Source organism: Eriocheir sinensis, chromosome 32, assembly GCF_024679095.1.
Source record: "Eriocheir sinensis breed Jianghai 21 chromosome 32, ASM2467909v1, whole genome shotgun sequence".
Classification (NCBI taxonomy): Eukaryota; Metazoa; Arthropoda; class Malacostraca; order Decapoda; family Varunidae; genus Eriocheir; species Eriocheir sinensis.
The window spans coordinates 1826454-1843435 of NC_066540.1; the positions used below are offsets into that span (position 1 = coordinate 1826454).

The 16982-nt window shown below is 43.4% G+C and overlaps 6 non-coding genes across 6 annotated transcripts; all 6 read left to right on the forward strand.

The window, feature by feature from the left end:
• Positions 1-6855: 6855 nt before the first annotated feature.
• On the forward strand, positions 6856-6974 carry LOC127006491 (5S ribosomal RNA). Its single transcript, XR_007759601.1, has one exon. It is a non-coding gene; the product is annotated as a 5S ribosomal RNA (ribosomal RNA).
• Positions 6975-7268: 294 nt separating this feature from the next.
• LOC127006488 (5S ribosomal RNA) lies at positions 7269-7387 on the forward strand. The gene has a single exon (XR_007759598.1). It is a non-coding gene; the product is annotated as a 5S ribosomal RNA (ribosomal RNA).
• A 619-nt stretch (positions 7388-8006) lies between these two features.
• LOC127006490 (5S ribosomal RNA) lies at positions 8007-8125 on the forward strand. Its single transcript, XR_007759600.1, has one exon. It is a non-coding gene; the product is annotated as a 5S ribosomal RNA (ribosomal RNA).
• Positions 8126-9556: 1431 nt separating this feature from the next.
• Positions 9557-9675, forward strand: LOC127006489 (5S ribosomal RNA). The gene has a single exon (XR_007759599.1). It is a non-coding gene; the product is annotated as a 5S ribosomal RNA (ribosomal RNA).
• A 1240-nt stretch (positions 9676-10915) lies between these two features.
• On the forward strand, positions 10916-11034 carry LOC127006486 (5S ribosomal RNA). The gene has a single exon (XR_007759596.1). It is a non-coding gene; the product is annotated as a 5S ribosomal RNA (ribosomal RNA).
• Positions 11035-11992: 958 nt separating this feature from the next.
• On the forward strand, positions 11993-12112 carry LOC127006485 (5S ribosomal RNA). Its single transcript, XR_007759595.1, has one exon. It is a non-coding gene; the product is annotated as a 5S ribosomal RNA (ribosomal RNA).
• Positions 12113-16982: the final 4870 nt, after the last annotated feature.

A 16982-nucleotide genomic window follows, 5' to 3' on the forward strand; every position in this document is an offset into this window, starting at 1 on the left:
GGTTAAACTAACTATCCAGCCTAACTCTACTTCTGCCTTCTGTGTTTCATCTCTGCCTACTTTCACTATTCTCCCTCTCTGTTCAATATTTCTGGTCTCTCTTCCTCTCTTCTTTCTCTGAATATCTCTACCTCTCTTCCACCTCCATCCTTCCTCTCTTCCCTCTTTTCTTTCTCCCTTTCTCTGCCTTCCTACAAATATCCCTCGCTTTCTCCCTACACCTCTCCCTACTTCTCTCTCCTGTGTTCCTTTCACCTACCTATACATCTTCCTTCCTCTCCACCTGCCTGCCTACAAGTTTCTCCCTCCCTCCCTCTTTTTCTCCTCTCCCTTTCCCCTCCGCGCCTTTCTTCCCACTCTCTCTTTCCAGTTCGTGCCTCCCGTTTTCCACTCGATAACGGGAGTGGATATTTATGGACGTCCACTAAACCATTTGTTGCATTAGTTTTTCAATGTGTTTTTTCTTTGATGAATGCTCGTAATGTTTTGTGTGAGTGAATGAGTTGAAGGCTGCTCTCTGATTTCCCTTTGGTGTCTGACTAAACTATTTCAATTTGTTTTATATTCTTTTACTTTTGATTTTTCTTGTGGTTTTTATATTCTTTCACTAACTGTTCCTTGCTAATAACTTCTGTTTATTTATTCTATAAGATGTTTGTTTGTTTGTTTTTTCGATTCTTTTTTTTTCTTATTTTTTGGGGGGGTCTTCCAGTAAACTGTTTTCATTAGTATTCTCACTTGTTTTCTTTTCAATAGTTCTCTTATTTTTTCTGAATTAAAAGTCACTGCTGGATTCTGTTTCATCACTTTTGTCAGTGTTTTATTTTCTTTTTCTCTGGTATATACATTTTTTTAATGTTTATTGTTTGGTTGATGCAGGTTGAGTTATTGTTGATTTTTCTTCTGTTTTCTTTGCTGTGCTGTTCCATGGGTGTCAGTAGATACAATTTTTTTTCTTTGCAATGCTGTTCCATCCAGGTGTCCGTGGTACAATTTAGATTCTCTAGTTTTTTCTTCTTCATTTTAACGTTGTCATTGTTTTTCCTTCTCGAGCAGTTAATTATTTTTTCTTTAAGTTATTTGAGGGGTGAAGATTGCGCACCGTTTTTATTTCTTTAGTTCTTTTGTTTAATCTTTATTTTTTACCTGCTGCCACGCCATTGCTCTAGTTTTTCTTCATTTAACGTTGTCGATGTTTCCTTCTCAGACAGTTAATTATTTTTTTCTTCAGTTATTTGATTGAAAAGTGCACAGGTTTTTTATTTCTTAGTTCTTTGTTTTAATCTTTATTTTTTACCTGCTGCCACGCCATTCATCTGACATTTTTTTATTGCAATTCATTTTCTTTTTTTTCTTATATTTAGGGGAGTGGAGGAGGAAGGTGAAGATGTGTGTGTTTCATATTCTTTGTATTTCTATTTTTCCTGTGATCTTTTGCATTTTCCTTTTTCATCTTTAGTATCATGATATTTACTTCTCTGTTTGCTATTTATTATATTCTTTATTTTTAGAGCAAAAGGGTGTGTGCAAGTGTCTCTCCTTTTTTGTGCTCTTTCTCTTATTGCTTTGGCACATATCTCCGAAGTGCTGTATATTTTTTCTTTCTGTGCAGTTTCTTTCTTATTTGTTTCTCTTTCATTTCTCCGCCTAGGCCTCGCGAGAGGTCAGGTTATAGTTTAGCTTGAAGCCTGAAACGTTTCCTGCCATGCGACCCCGATGGCACAGAGAGAGAGAGAGAGAGAGAGAGAGAGAGAGAGAGAGAGAGAGAGAGAGAGAGAGAGAGAGAGAGAGAGAGAGAGAGAGGCAAAATACAGATGAATGGTCAGAGAGAGAGAGAGGGCAAATGCAGATAGATAGTCGAATACAGACAGACAATAAACGAACAAAAACGACAAAGACAACGAAAACAATGCAGATAAATACACAGCAGACAGACATACAGGCGAACAGGCAGGCACATACACGCTGACAGATAAGCAGAAACAATCGGAAGAGACATAAACACGCTTCATATGAACAAATACAGACAAACACATTCAGACTGACAAAGTGGACGACTGACCGACGGATTTAGCAGCTTGACTAAGGGCCAACGAAGCAACGAACAGACAGACGACAGGAATGTTTTAAAACAGGGCAGAAAAAATGAAACAATTTGAAAAATACCTGAAAGGAAGAGATGAACGCTGGATGACTGCAAAGTGACACACACACACACACACACACACACACACACACACACACACACACACACGAATACAAAAAAAGAAAGTGCAGAAGTGATACCCAGAAAGAAGCACTGGATCTGGCTTTCTCTCTCTTCTTATCCTCCTCCTCCCTTCCTTCCTTCCTTTTCTTTCTTCCTTCCTTCCTCCTCTTCCTTCCTTCTTCCTTCCTTCCTTTCTTCCTTTCTTCCTTTTCCTCTCTCCCTTCCTTCTCCTTCTTCCTTCCTTCCTTCCTTCCTTCCTTCCTTCCTTCCCGCGTCAGAGAAAAACAAATAAGTCGAGGAACAAATCTTGGCTGGCCTGTTAGCAAACACCACACTTCCTCTTTGCTCTCTTTCCTCAACCTCAACCCCCCCCTCTCTCTCTCTCTCTCTCTCTCTCTCTCTCTCTCTCTCTCTCTCTCTCTCTCTCTCTCTCTCTCTCTCTCTCTCTCTCTCTCTCTCTCTCTCTCTCTCTCTCTCTCTCTCTCTCTCTCTCTCTCTCTCTCTCTCTCTCTCTCTCTCTCTCTCTCTCTCTCTCTCTCTCTCTCTCTCTCTCTCTCTCTCTCTCTCTCTCTCGTCTCTCTCGTCTCTCTCATGTCTTTTCTTCTTTCATAATCTCTTTGGTGCTTTCTCTGCTGTTCATTTTTCCTTTCTCGTAAATTGTTTTTTTTTTATTCTTCCCACTGTGTCTCCTCCACCCCCCATTTTTTTCCTTCTCACTCTTGTTTATTCGTTTCCATTTTTTCAGATTTTTCTTTCCTTGCAAATTTTTTTTTATCTTTTCTTTTTCCACTACATTCACGTCTCCCTTTTTTTCTCCTATTTTCTGCAACGTTTCCAGTTCCATTACTTCGCTTTCTCTCTTGTCTTGGCATTCCGCGTGTCTTCAGTTTATATATATTTTGTTTGTTTTCTTTATTTATTTTCTTCCTGTCTCTTTCTTCCTCTTCCTGTCTCCATTTGTCATTGTCTCTCTCTTCTCCTTTCACTTCTTTATAAATCGTTCCGTCCTTTTGTCTCTTCTACAGTTCGTAATTCATCTTCCGGCAGACTCTTTATCTCCGTGTTTCCTTCTCTCCTTTCTTTGCTTCTCTTTGTCTTCTTGCCTTTTATTTCTCCTTCTTCATCCTTACCTACTTCCCTATCTGCTTGCCTATTCCTCTCTTACATTTTCGTTCTCCTTTTATATCTTTTTATTTCCTTGTGATTCTTTTTTCTTTATTTTGGTGAGTTTACTATGGTTTCCTGTTCTTTTCTTTTGTCTTTTTATTCTTTTTATCGTTTTGCTTTTCTTATATTCTCCTTTTTCCTCCATATCTCGCACCGCCATATCTTTCCATCCATTCTTCCTGTTTCCCTTCCTGCCTTTTTCTTGTCCCTACTCCCACTACTCTCATCCCTTCCATCTCTTCCTTCCACTTCCACTCCCTTCCCTATATTTTTGTTCTGTTTTAGAGATTTTTTCATTTTCAATACTCTTTTTTCACCCATCCTACCTGCCACCTTCCCTCACCTCTCTATTTTCTTTTTCTCCCTCTATAATTCCTTCCCCCTTTTTCCCTCACTTTTACCTCCTCCTCTCTATTTTCTCCATATACCTTTCCCCACTTCGCTTTACCTCCCCTCCTCCATCCCCTCACTTTCTCCCTCCCCCTATCATCAATCTTTCTCCCCCATCTCCACCTCTTCCCCTTACTTTCGCTTCTTGCTCTCTCCTCCTCCCCTCTTCAACTTTTGCTTTCTCCCCCTCCATTCCTCCCCTCCCTCCTCTCTCTCTCATTACTCACCTCCATCCTCTTCCTCTCCTCTCCGTCAACATCTTTACTCTTCTTCTTTTCACATACTCCTCGCTTTCCTTTTTGCTTTCTCTTCCTCCACATCTTCCGCTTCCTGCCTCACCTTTCCACCTCCCCTTCCTCTACCCCTTCTCCCCCTTCCTCTTCCTCTCTCTCCCTCTCATCTCTTTCTGCATCTTTCTCTTCTTCTTCACCTCCTCTCTTCCTCCTCCTCCTTGCTCTCTCTTTCCACTCCCCTCCCTTCCCTCCCTCCCCCCCCTTCCTCCTCCCTTCCTTCACCCTCTTCCGCTCTCTCCTCCTCTCCCTTCCCCCCTTCCCCTTCCTCCCCTCCCCTTCTTCTCCCTCCTTCCCTGCATCTCCTGCATGAATGGCTGAGCAAGGATGATGTTCCAGGATTCAGTGCAGGCCCCACGGCCCAGAGCCAGGCAAGTGCTGGAAGTCGACTTGTTCCCAGGCCGCCATTACCAGTACTTCTTCAGATCAGGCTTTGGGAGGGAAAAATATGTGTGATCTTTTGCATATGGAGCACCCGCCTCTCCGCCTCTCACTGACAGAGGAGTAGAGAAATGTGTACGTCTGTCCGTTGTGTATCTCTTCCTCCATCTCTTCCACCACATTCATTTCCTTAGAAGAAAAAATCATGTATGTGACTCTTTGTATTTTACTTCCTCGTCCTCTCTTGAAAGGAGGAGTCTTGGAAACTGTGTGTGATTGATTAGTCATCTTTTTCCTCACCTCTCCAACAATTCCTCTTTTCTCTAATCCACTTTTTCCCTCTCCCTCATTTTTTTTCTTTGCTCTTTATATCACAGTACCCTACCCGCCTTCCTACACCCTGAAAGAAGGAGAATAGAAAAACATAGATTAGTGAATGTCTGTGTGTGGAGTGACCGTCCCATACCACTTGAAAAAGAAGGAAAAAATGCAAGAAAATAATAGAGACAAGTGCAGTTTTGTACACTACTTTAAAGAGGATGACATGTGCCACCTTTACGTGAGAGTCTTTGCCTCCCTTCAAGCAAATTACAAAACATGGGGTGTTGGAGAGCAAAGAACAAGGAGAAATGAAGAAAGAGCATGGAGGGTGAAATGTATTGAAGAGGAGACTAAGAGGAATGAAAAAATATATATATATATATATATATATATATATATATATATATATATACATATATATATATATATATATATATATATATATATATATATATATATATATATATATATATATAAAAGAGCAAACAAATAAGAGAGCACAAGACAGAAGGAGGATGGAAGGGAGGGAAGGAGATTGACTATGAATAAAGGAACGAAGGTGAGGAAGGCAAAGGGAGGAGGAAGGAATGAGAGGTGAAGGGGCTATTGTGGTACAGATATAGGAGAGGAGTACACGAACATCAGGCGGTGTGATTTGTTGTGATGGGGAGACAGGAGAGGGAGGCAGGTTGGAATGGAGGGTTAATAGGGAATGGCAGCAGGTTTGGAAGCAAGGGCAATGATAGAGAGGTGATGAAGGAGAGATTAAGAAGAAGGATTAACGGAAAAGGGAATAATGGAGGAGAATGAGAGGGTTATTAAGTGAGGAAGATGAACTTTGAGAGAATAAGGGAGGAGATTAATGTGGTAGGGAAGTTTGTAAAGGAGAGGGAAGAGATGCAGGGGGGGAAGGTGTGTGAGGATAGAATGCATAGGAATACATAGGAAGAACAGACACCAGAAGACTTATCGGTCTATGGCGAGGGTGTCTGTTTACTACCGCTACTACTAGTAATCTACGTGTGGTAGGAGAGGACAGAATAGATGAAGGCTCCTCCCCACCCACCTCTCCCTCCGGCAACGTGCCGGCAGGAAATAGTTAGAAGAGAACACCATGTACCTTTAAGGAAGAAAGGGACATGGAAATTTTACAGTAAATAGAGAAATAAGAGGAAATTACTACCCTTAACTTACACTACTGGTAACCTAAGCAGTGGGGGAAAATGATTTCATTACATAAGAACATAAGAACATAGAAACACAGGGAGACTGTGGCCTACACAGGGCAGCCCCAGAATCTCCCCTAATACTAACGATAGGTGAGGTGTAGTTTCAGGGGCACCAGTGGAGGCTTGATCCTCGTTTTACCGGCGGTACTATGGACGCACCAGTACCCTGTCACCTTACTGCACCCACACCTCTCTCCACCTGTCATGCGGACATTAACTGTTGCTTTACTCTATTATTAACTTACGCTACTTGCAATCTAGGTTGTGGGGGAGAATAATATGGATTTAGGTTGAGGTCTTGCTGCAATCTGTCTGAAAACATGCGGAGAAGGTGTTAGCCTTTTTGTTAGCTGTTTTTTTGTGTGTTTTTGATTAAGGCGCGAGCTGTTATCTCACGTCAGGTCCGGTGTACCGTTGCCTGCTTTCTCCAGTTGATAGAAGTCGTGAGACAACACAATAGACTTTCGTTTCATTTAGCTGTTGGACTTTCGTTTTGCACCATTTCTTTTCCTTAAGCATCTCGTTTTCCGTCCCTTTTTTTTTCTTTTCATTTAGCTCAGCCTTTCGTTTTGAAAAATTTGACGCTGGTTACGTAACTTTATTTAATTATTCATTCATTTATTTATTTTTACTTCACCGGGGTCCCAGCGCTGGCATGTGTTTACCTGTGTTACCTGGCTCAAACATAAGGAACAACTTAACAAACCTTCACTACTTCACCCGGTCCAAGCGCTGGCATTTACCTGTGTCACCTGGCTCAAACATCAAGACCAACTTAAGAAACCTTCACTACTTCACCCGGTCCAAGCGCTGGCATGTGCTTGTCTGTGATACCTGCCTCAAAGATGAAAGCCAGTTCACCTTTCTCGTCAACGGCCACACCACGTTGAAAACACCGCTTCTCCTCCGATCAGCGAAGTTAAGCGACGTTGGGTCTGGATAGTACTTGGATGGGTGACCGCCTGGGAACACCAGATGCTGTTATTTAATTTCTCTTAACTTTTCACTTTGCGGTCCTGATGACTCTTTTCTTTTCATATAGCTTTCGGCCTTTCGTTATGTTTTATATTTTTTTCTTTCGTTTCGCACCCCTCTTCTTTTCTTTTCCTTTAGCTTTTAGCCTTTCTTTTGCATTCCTCTTTTCTTTTCATCTAGGTCTTAGCCTTTCGCTTTGCATACCTGTTTTCAGGACCAACTTAAGAAACCTTCACTACTTCACTAGTCCAAGCGCTGGCATGTGTTTACCTGTGTTACCTGCCTCAAAGATGAAAGCCAGTTCTCGTCAACGGCCACACCACGATGAAAACACCGCTTCTCGTCCGATCAGCGAAGTTAAGCGACGTTGGGTCTGGATAGTACTTGGATGGGTGACCGCCTGGGAACACCAGATGCTGTTGGCATCCCTCTTTTTTATTTAATTTCTCTTAACTTTTCACTTTGCGGTCCTGATGACTCTTTTCTTTTCATATAGCTTTCGGCCTTCCGTTATGTTTTCTATTTTTTTTCTTTCGTTTTGCACCCCTCTTCTTTTCTTTTTTTTTAGCTTTTAGCCTTTCTTTTGCATTCCTCTTTTCTTTTCATCTAGGTCTTAGCCTTTCGCTTTGCATCCCTGTTTTCGTTTTATTTAGCTTTTGGACTTTCGTTTTGCACCATTTCTTTTCCTTAAGCATTTCGTTTTCCGTCCCTTTTTTTTTCTTTTGATTTAGCTCAGCCTTTCGTTTTGAAAATTTTGACGCTGGTTACGTAACTTTATTTATTTATTCATTCATTTATTTATTTTTACTTCACCGGGGTCCCAGCGCTGGCATGTGTTTACCTGTGTTACCTGGCTCAAACATAAGGAGCAACTTAACAAACCTTCACTACTTCACCCGGTCCAAGCGCTGGCACTTAACTGTGTCACCTGGCTCAAACATCAGGACCAACTTAAGAAAGCTTCACTACTTCACCCGGTCCAAGCGCTGGCATGTGTTTACCTGTGTTACCTGCCTCAAAGATGAAAGCCAGTTCACCTTTCTCGTCAACGGCCACACCACGTTGAAAATACCGCTTCTCGTCCGATCAGCGAAGTTAAGCGACGTTGGGTTTGGATAGTACTTGGATGGGTGACCGCCTGGGAACACCAGATGCTGTTGGCATTCCTCTTTTTATTTAATTTCTCTTAACCTTTCACTTTGCTCTCCTGGTGACTCTTTCGTTTTCATATAGCTTTCGGCCTTTCGTTATGTTTTATATATTTTTTCTTTTCCATTTAACTTTTAGCCTTTCGTCTTGCATTCCTCTTCTTTTCTTTTCCTTTAGCTTTTAGCCTTTCTTTTGCATTCCTCTTTTCTTTTCATCTAGGTCTTAGGCTTTCGCTTTGCATCCCTGTTTTCGTTTTATTTAGCTTTTGGACTTTCGTTTTGCACCATTTCTTTTCCTTGAGCATTTCGTTTTCCGTCCCTTTTTTTTCTTTTCATTTAGCTCAACCTTTCGTTTAGAAAATTTTGACGCTGGTTACGTAACTTTATTTATTTATTTATTTACTTTTTCTTCCAATGATCGTTTCGTACAGCATACAAGGAGAAACAATTAACAACAGGCACAAGCAATCGATCAGCTTTCCCTAGTCCTTAGAGTCCGTGGTCCCATATCCTAGTTACCCCCTAAATCACTGAATAAGTGTGTCTGTGTGTGTGTGTGTGTGTGTGTGTGTGTGTGTGTGTGTGTGTGTGTGTGTGTGTGTGTGTGTGTGTGTGTGTGTGTTTAGTTCAGTTTAGTGACATGAAAAGTTTGTGTCATAATAATTCTTCCTGGTAAATTCATGACATACATTTCCTGGAGGTTGAAGGAAAGTAAAAAACCTTCATTACTTCACCGGGGTCCCAGCGCTAGCCTGTGCTTACCTGTGTTACCTGGCTCAAACATCAGTACCAACTTAACAAACCTTCACTACTTCACCCGGTCCAAGCGCCGGCATGTGTTTACCTGTGTTACCTGGCTCAAACATCAGGACCAACTTAACAAACCTTCACTACTTCACCCGGTCCAAGCGCTGGCATGTGTTTACCTGTGTCACCTGGCTCAAACATCAGGACCAACTTAACAAACCTTCACTACTTCGCCCGGTCCAAGCGCTGGCATGTGATTACCTGTGTTACCTGGCTCAAACATCAGGACCAACTTAACAAACCTTCACTACTTCACCCGGTCCAAGCGCTGGCATGTGTTTACCTGTGTTACCTGCCTCAAACATCAGGACCAACTTAACAAACCTTCACTACTTCACCCGGTCCAAGCGCTGGCATGTGATTACCTGTGTTACCTGCCTCAAACATCAGTACCAACTTAACAAACCTTCACTACTTCACCCGGTCCAAGCGCTGGCATGTGTTTACCTGTGTTACCTGCCTCAAACATCAGGACCAACTTAACAAACCTTCACTACTTCTCCCGGTCCAAACGCTGGCATGTGTTTACCTGTGTTACCTCGCTCAAACATCAGGACTCAGTACTTCACCCGATCCAAGCGCTGGCATATGTTTATCTGTGTTACCTGCCTCAAAGATCAAAGCCAATTCCCCTTTCTCGTCAACGGCCACACCACGTTGAAAACACCGCTTCCCGTCTGATCAGCGAAGTTAAGCGACGTTGGGTCTGGACAGTACTTGGATGGTTGACCGCCTGGGAACACCAGATGCTGTTGGCATTCCTCTTTTTATTTAATTTCTTTTATCTTTTCACTCTGCTCTCCTGGTAGCTCTTTTCTTTTCATATAGCTTTCGGCCTTTCGTTATGTATTTTTAATGTGTATATTATAACATACATGTGAATGTGTGAATGTATGTCGTATCGCCATGGCTCAGCGGCGCCAGGACGTTATACACAGACGCTACGTTGTGCTTAGCAGGTGCTCCTTGCCGTGGGAACGGTGTTGACTCAGCAAGCATGGTGCCGCTGGCCGCTCCTGTCCCGGGAGACGCCGGGCAGAATATATCGGGCTTCGCGCGAGAGCAGAGGACTGCTCGGGGGTGTGCGTTACTCTTGTGCGTGACTCCTCCACACTATAGTTAAGACTGTGAATATAGTTACAAAGCCACAACTGTTTTAATTACATGAGAGAGAGAGAGTAAATCAAGTGAACTCAAAGTGAACTTATAACGGCTACCGCTCGGCCAACACATAACACACACCACTTAACTAAAAGGCTATTGTGTTGTCTCACGACTTCTATCAACTGGAGAAAGCAGGCAACGGTACACCGGACCTGACGTGAGATAACAGTTCGCGCCTTAATCAAAAACACCCAAAAAAACAGCGAACAAAAAGGCTAACATACTTTTTTTCTTTTTCATTAAATTTTTAGCCTTTCGTTTTGCACGACTCTTCTTTTCTTTTCATTTAGCTTTTAGCCTTTCTTTTGCATTCCTCTTTTTTTTTCATCTACGTCTTAGCCTTTCGCTTTGCCTCCCTATCTCGTTTTATTTAGCTTTGGGACTTTCGTTTTGCACCATTTCTTTTCATTAAACATTTCGTTTTCCGTCTCTTTTTTTCTTTTCATTTAGCTCAGCCTTTCGTTTTGAAATTTGTGACGCTGGTTACGTAACTTTATTTATTTATTTTTACTTCACCGGGGTCCCATTGATGGCATGTGTTTACCTGTGTTACCTGGCTCAAACATCAGGTCCAACTTAACAAACCTTCACTACTTCACCCGGTCCAAGCGCTGGCATGTGTTTACCTGTGTTACCTGGCTCAAACATCAGGACGAACTTAACAAACCTTCACTACTTCACCCGGTCCAAGTGCTAGCATGTGTTTACATGTGTCACCTCGCTCAAAAAAGCAGGACCAACTTAACCAACGTTCACTACTTCACCCGGTCCAAGCGCTGGCATGTGTTTACCTGTGTTACCTGCCTCAAAAATCAAAGCCAATTCTCCTTTCTCGTCAACGGCAACACCACGTTGAAAACACCGATTCTCGTCTGATCAGCGAAGTTAAGCGACGTTGGGTCTGGATAGTACTTGGATGGGTGATCGCCTGGGAACACCAGATGCTGTTGGCATCCCTCTTTTTATTTAATTTCTTTAAACTTTTCACTTTGCGCTCTTGGTGACTTTTCTTTTCATATAGCTTTCGGCCTCTCGTTATGTATTCTTTTTTTCTTCTTTTCCTTTTAACTTTTAGCCTTTCGTTTTCCACCCCTCTTCTTTTCTTTTCCTTTAGCTTTTAGCCTTTCTTTTGCATTCCTCTTTTCTTTTCATCTAGGTCTTAGCCTTTCGCTTTGCATCCCTGTTTTCGTTTTATTTAGCTTTTGGACTTTCGTTTTGCACCATTTCTTTACCTGAAGCATTTCGTTTTCCGTCCCTTCCTTTTTTCTTCTTTTCTTTTAGCTCAGCCTTTCGTTTTGAAAATTTTGGCGCTGGTTACGTAACTTTATTTATTTATTCGTTTTGCACCCCTCTTCATTTCTTTTCCTTTAGCTTTTAGCCTTTATTTTGCATTCCTCTTTTCTTTTCATCTAGGTCTTAGCCTTTCGCTTTGCATCCCTGTTTTCGTTTTATTTAGCTTTTGGACTCTCGTTTTGCACCATTTCTTTTCATTAAGCATTTCGTTTTTCGTCTCTTTTTTTTTATTTAGCTCAGCCTTTCGTTTTGGAATTTGTGTCGCTGGTTACGTAACTTTTTTTTTATTTTTTACTTCACCTGAGTCCCAGCGCTGGCATGTGTTTACCTGTGTTACCTGGCTCAAACATCAGGACCAACTTAACAAACCTTCACTACTTCACCCGGTCCAAGCGCTGGCATGTGTTTACCTGTGTTACCTGGCTCAAACATCAGGACCAACTTAACAAACCTTCACTACTTCACCCGGTCCAAGCGCTGGCATGTGTTTACCTGTGTCACCTGGCTCAAAAAATCAGGACCAACTTAACAAACGTTCACTAATTCATCCGATCCAAGCGCTGGCACGTTTTTACCGGTGTTACCTGCCTCAAAGATCAAAGCCAATTCTCCTTTATCGTCAACGGCCACACCACGTTGAAAACACCGCTTCTTCGTCCGATCAGCGAAGTTAAGCGACGTTGGGTCTGGATAGTACTTGGATGGGTGACCGCCTGGGAACACCAGATGCTGTTGGAATCCCTCTTTTTATTTAATTTCTTTAAACTTTTCACTTTGCGCTCTTGGTGACTTTTATTTTTATATAGCTTTCGGGGTTTCGTTATGTATTCTTTTTTTCCTCATTTCCTTTTAACTTTTAGCCTTTCGTTTTGCACCCCTCTTCTTTTCTTTTCATTTAGCTTTTAGCCTTTCTTTTGCATTCCTCTTTTCTTTTCATCTAGGTCTTAGCCTTTCGCTTTGCATCCCTCTTTTCGTTCTATTTAGCTTTTGGACTTTCGTTTTGCAATATTTCTTTTCATTAAACATCTCGTTTTCCGTCCCTTTTTTTCTTTTCATTTAGCTCAGCCCTTCATTTTGAAATTTGTGACGTTCGTTACGGAACTTTATATATTTATTCATTTTTTTTTCTTCCAATGACCTTTTGGCACAGCATACAAGGAGAAACAATTAACAACAGGCACAGGCAATCGATCAGCTTTCCTTTTGTCCTTAGAGGCCGTTGTCCCATGGCCTAATTACCCCCTAACTCACTGAATAAGTTTGTGTGTGTGTGTGTGTGTGTGTAGTTCAGTTTTGTGCCATGAAAAGTGTATCATAATAACTCTTCCTGGTAAATTCATGACGTACATTTCCTGGAGGTTGAAGGAAACTAATAAACCTTCATTACTTCACCGGGGTCCCAGCGCTGGCATGTGTTTACCTGTATTACCTGGCTCAAACATCAGGACCAACTTAACAAACCTTCACTACTTCATCCGGTCCAAGCGCTGGCATGTGCTCACCTGTCTTACCTGGCTCAAACATCAGGACCAACTTAACAAACCTTCACTACTTCACCCGGTCCAAGCGCTGGCATGTGTTTACCTGTGTTACTTGGCTCAAACATTAGGACCAACTTAACAAACGAGAAATGCCGACCGAAACTCCTTCTTTGTCATATACGCAAGGACAAATGACGTAAAGACAACCCGTTCTGAGGAACTTCTTGAGAAATACCGCCGCATGATCAAGCAGTATAAATGTAAAACGGATGCCAGTAACATCATATTCTCAGGAATCCTCCCGAGGTTCGTTGCCGAATCTAGCTTTTACAGTAAGGCCTTCAGCACAAACAACAGTCTTCAGTCACTTGCTCACAAGAAAACGTCCAGTTCGCTAACTTGTGGAACAATTTTTACTACGATTCAGACTTGTTCCTTCCTGATGGCATCCACTTAAACCCTGTTTGAGCAGCCCGTTTCGGGAGGCTGCTCTGGGACCAAGTGGCTCTTCGAAAGCCAAAAAACGCGGAGGCGAGAACACCAGCAGCTCCACCGTAAGGGAGTATTCAACCCGCAAAACCCCCGACTCGAATCACATTAAAGATTGCTATGTCAACGCTCGTAGCCTACTTAACAAATTTGAAGACTTAGAAGTCCTCGCAGCTACAAATCATTATCACATCATCGGAGTCACAGAATCTTGGATAGACACTTCAAATAGAGATTTCATTGCTTCTTCCGTCGCTGCTTCTTCTTCTTCCGTCGCTGCTTCTTCTTCTTCCGTCGCTGCTGCTTCTTCTTCCGTCGCTGTTTCTTCTTCTTCCGTCGCTGCTTCTTCTTCTTCCGTCGCTGCTTCTTCTTCTCTCGTCGCTGTTTCTTCTTCTTCCGTCGCTGCTTCTTCTTCTTCCGTCGCTGCTTCTTCTTCTTTCGTCGCTGTTTCTTCTTCTTCCGTCGCTGTTTCTTCTTCTTCCGTCGCTGCTTCTTCTTCTTCCGTCGCTGCTTCTTCTTTTTCCGTCGCTGTTTCTTCTTCTTCCGTCGCTGTTTCTTCTTCTTCCGTCGCTGCTTCTTCTTCTTTCGTCGCTGCTTCTTCTTCTTCCGTCGCTGCTTCTTCTTCTTCCGTCGCTGCTTCTTCTTCTTCCGTCGCTGCCTCTTCTTCTTCCGTCGCTGCTTCTTCTTCTTCCATCGCTGCTTCTTCTTCTTCCGTCGCTGCTTCTTCTTCTTCTTCCGTCGCTGCTTCTTCTTCTTTCGTCGCTGCTTCTTCTTCTTCCGTCGGTGCTTCTTCTTCTTCCGTCGCTTCTTCTTCTTCTTACGACGCTTCTTCTTATTCTTCCGTCCTTTCTTCTTCTTCTTCCGTCGCTGTTTCTTCTTCTTCGTCGCTTTCTTCTTCTTCTTCCGTCGCTGCTTCTTCTTCTTCCGTCGCTTCTTCTTCTTCTTCCGTCGCGTCTTCTTCTTCTTCCGTCGCTGCTTCTTCTTCTTCTTCCGTCGTTGCTTCTTCTTCTTCCGTCGCTTCTTCTTCTTCTTCCGTCGCTACTTCTTCTTCTTCCGTCGCTGCTTCTTCTTCTTCCGTCGCTGCTTCTTTTTCCGTCGCTGCTGCTTCTTCTTCCGTCGCTGCTTCCTCTTCTTCCGTCACTGTTTCTTCTTCTTCCGTCGCTTCTTCTTCTTCTTCCGTCGCTGCTTCTTCTTCTTCCGTCGCTACTTCTTCTTCCGTCGCTGTTTCTTCTTCTTCCGTCGCTGCTTCTTCTTCTTCCGTCGCTGCTTCTTCTTCTTCCGTCGCTGCTTCTTCTTCTTCTTCCGTCGCTGTTTCTTCTTCTTCCGTCGCTGCTTCTTCTTCTTCCGTCGCTGCTTCTTCTTCTTCCGTCGCTGCTTCTTCTTCTTCCGTCGCTGCTTCTTCTTCTTCCGTCGCTGTTTCTTCTTCTTCCGTCGCTGCTTCTTCTTCTTCTTCCGTCGCTGCTTCTTCTTCTTCCGTCGCTGCTTCTTCTTCTTCTTCCGTCGTTGCTTCTTCTTCTTCCGTCGCTTCTTCTTCTTCTTCCGTCGCTACTTTTTCTTCTTCTTCCGTCCTTCTTCTTCTTCTTCCGTCGCTTCTTCTTCTTCAGCCGTCACTGCTTCTTCTTCATTCGTAGCTTCTTCTTCTTCTTCCGTCGCTGCTTCTTCTTCCGTCGCTGCTTCTTTTTCTTCCGTCGCTTTCTTCTTCTTCTTCCGTCGCTGCTTCTTCTTCTTCTTCTTCTTTCGCTTCTTCTTCTTCCGTCCTTTCTTCTTCTTCTTCCGTCGATGCTACTTCTTCTTCCGCCGCTCCTTCTTCTTCTTCCGTCGCTGCTTCTTCTTCTTCCGTCGCTGCTTCTTCTTCTTCTTCCGTCTCTACTTCTGCTTCTTACGTCGCTGCTTCTTCTTACGACGAAGCCTCTTCTTCTTCCGTCGCTGTTTATTCTTTTCTTCTTCTTCTTCTTCCGTCGCTGTTTCTTCTTCTTCCGTCCTTTCTTCTTCTTCTTCCGTCGCTTCTTCTTCTTCCGTCCTTCTTCTTCTTCTTCTTCCGTCGCTTCTTCTTCTTCCGTCGCTTCTTCTTCTTCTTCCGTCCTTTCTTCTTCTTCTTCCGTCGCTTCTTCTTCTTCTTCCGTCGCTGTTCTTCTTCTTCCGTCTTCTTCTTCTTCTTCCGTCGCTTCTTCTTCTTCTTCCGTCCTTCTTCTTCTTCTTCCTTCTTCTTCTTCTTCCGTCGCTTCTTCTTCTTCTTCCGTCGCTGCTTCTTCTTCTTCCGTCGCTGCTTCTTCTTCTTCCGTCGCTGCTTCTTCTTCTGACGTAGCTTCTTCTTCTTCCGTCGCTGCTTCTTCTTCTTCCGTCGCTGCTTCTTCTTCTTCCGTCGCTGGTTCTTCTTATTACGTCCTTTCTTCTTCTTCTTCCGTCGCTTTCTTCTTCTTCTTCCGTCGCTTCTTCTTCTTCCGTCGCTGTTTCTTCTTCCGTCGCTGCTCCTTCTTCTTCCGTCGCTTCTTCTTCTTCTTCCGTCGCTGCTTCTTCTTCTTCCGTCGCTGCTTCTTCTTCCGTCGCTTCTTCTTCTCGTCCTTCTTCTTCTTCTTCCGTCGCTGCTTCTTCTTCTTCCGTCGCTGCTTCTTCTTCTTCCGTCGCTGTTTCTTCTTCCGTCGCTTCTTCTTCTTCTTCCGTGGCTGCTTCTTCTTATTCCGTCCTTCTTCTTCTTCTTCTTCCGTCCTTTGTTTCTTCTTCTTCCGTCGCTGCTTCTTCTTCTTCCGTCCTTTCTTCTTCTTCTTCTTCCGTCCTTTCTTCTTCTTCTTCCGTCGCTGCTTCTTCTTCTTCCGTCGCTGCTTCTTCTTCTTCCGTCGCTGCTTCTTCTTCTTCTTCCGTCGTTGCTTCTTCTTCTTCCGTCGCTTCTTCTTCTTCTTCCGTCGCTGCTTCTTCTTCTTCCGTCGCTGCTTCTTCTTCTTCTTCCGTCGCTGCTTCTTCTTCTTCTTCCGTCGCTGCTTCTTCTTCCGTCGCTTCTTCTTCTTCTTCCGTCGCTGCTTCTTCTTCTTCCGTCGCTGCTTCTTCTTCTTCCGTCGCTGCTTCTTCCGTCGCTGCTTCTTCTTCTTCCGTCGCTTCCTCTTCTTCTTCCGTCGCTGCTTCTTCTTCTTCCGTCCTTTCTTCTTCTTCCGTCGCTTCTTCTTCTTCTTCCGTCCTTTCTTCTTCTTCCGTCCTTTCTTCTTCTTCTTCCGTCGCTGCTTCTTCTTCTTCCGTCGCTGCTTCTTCTTCTTCCGTCGCTGCTTCTTCTTCTTCTTCCGTCGCTGCTTCTTCTTCTTCCGTCGCTGCTTCTTCTTCTTCCGTCGCTGCTTCTTCTTCTTCCGTCCTTTCTTCTTCTTCTTCCGTCCTTTCTTCTTCTTCTTCCGTCGCTTCTTCTTCTTCTTCCGTCTTCGCTTCTTCTTCTTCTTCGTCCTTCTTCTTCTTCTTCCGTCCTTTGTTTCTTCTTCTTCCGTCGCTTCTTCTTCTTCTTCTTCTTCTTCTTCTTCTTCTTCTTCCGTCGATGCTTCTTCTTCTTCTTCCGTCGCTGTCTTTTCTTCTTCCGTCGCTGCTTCTTCTTCTTCCGCCGTTTCTTCTTCTTCTTCCGTCGCTGCTTCTTCTTCTTCCGTCGCTGTTTCTTCTTCTTCCGT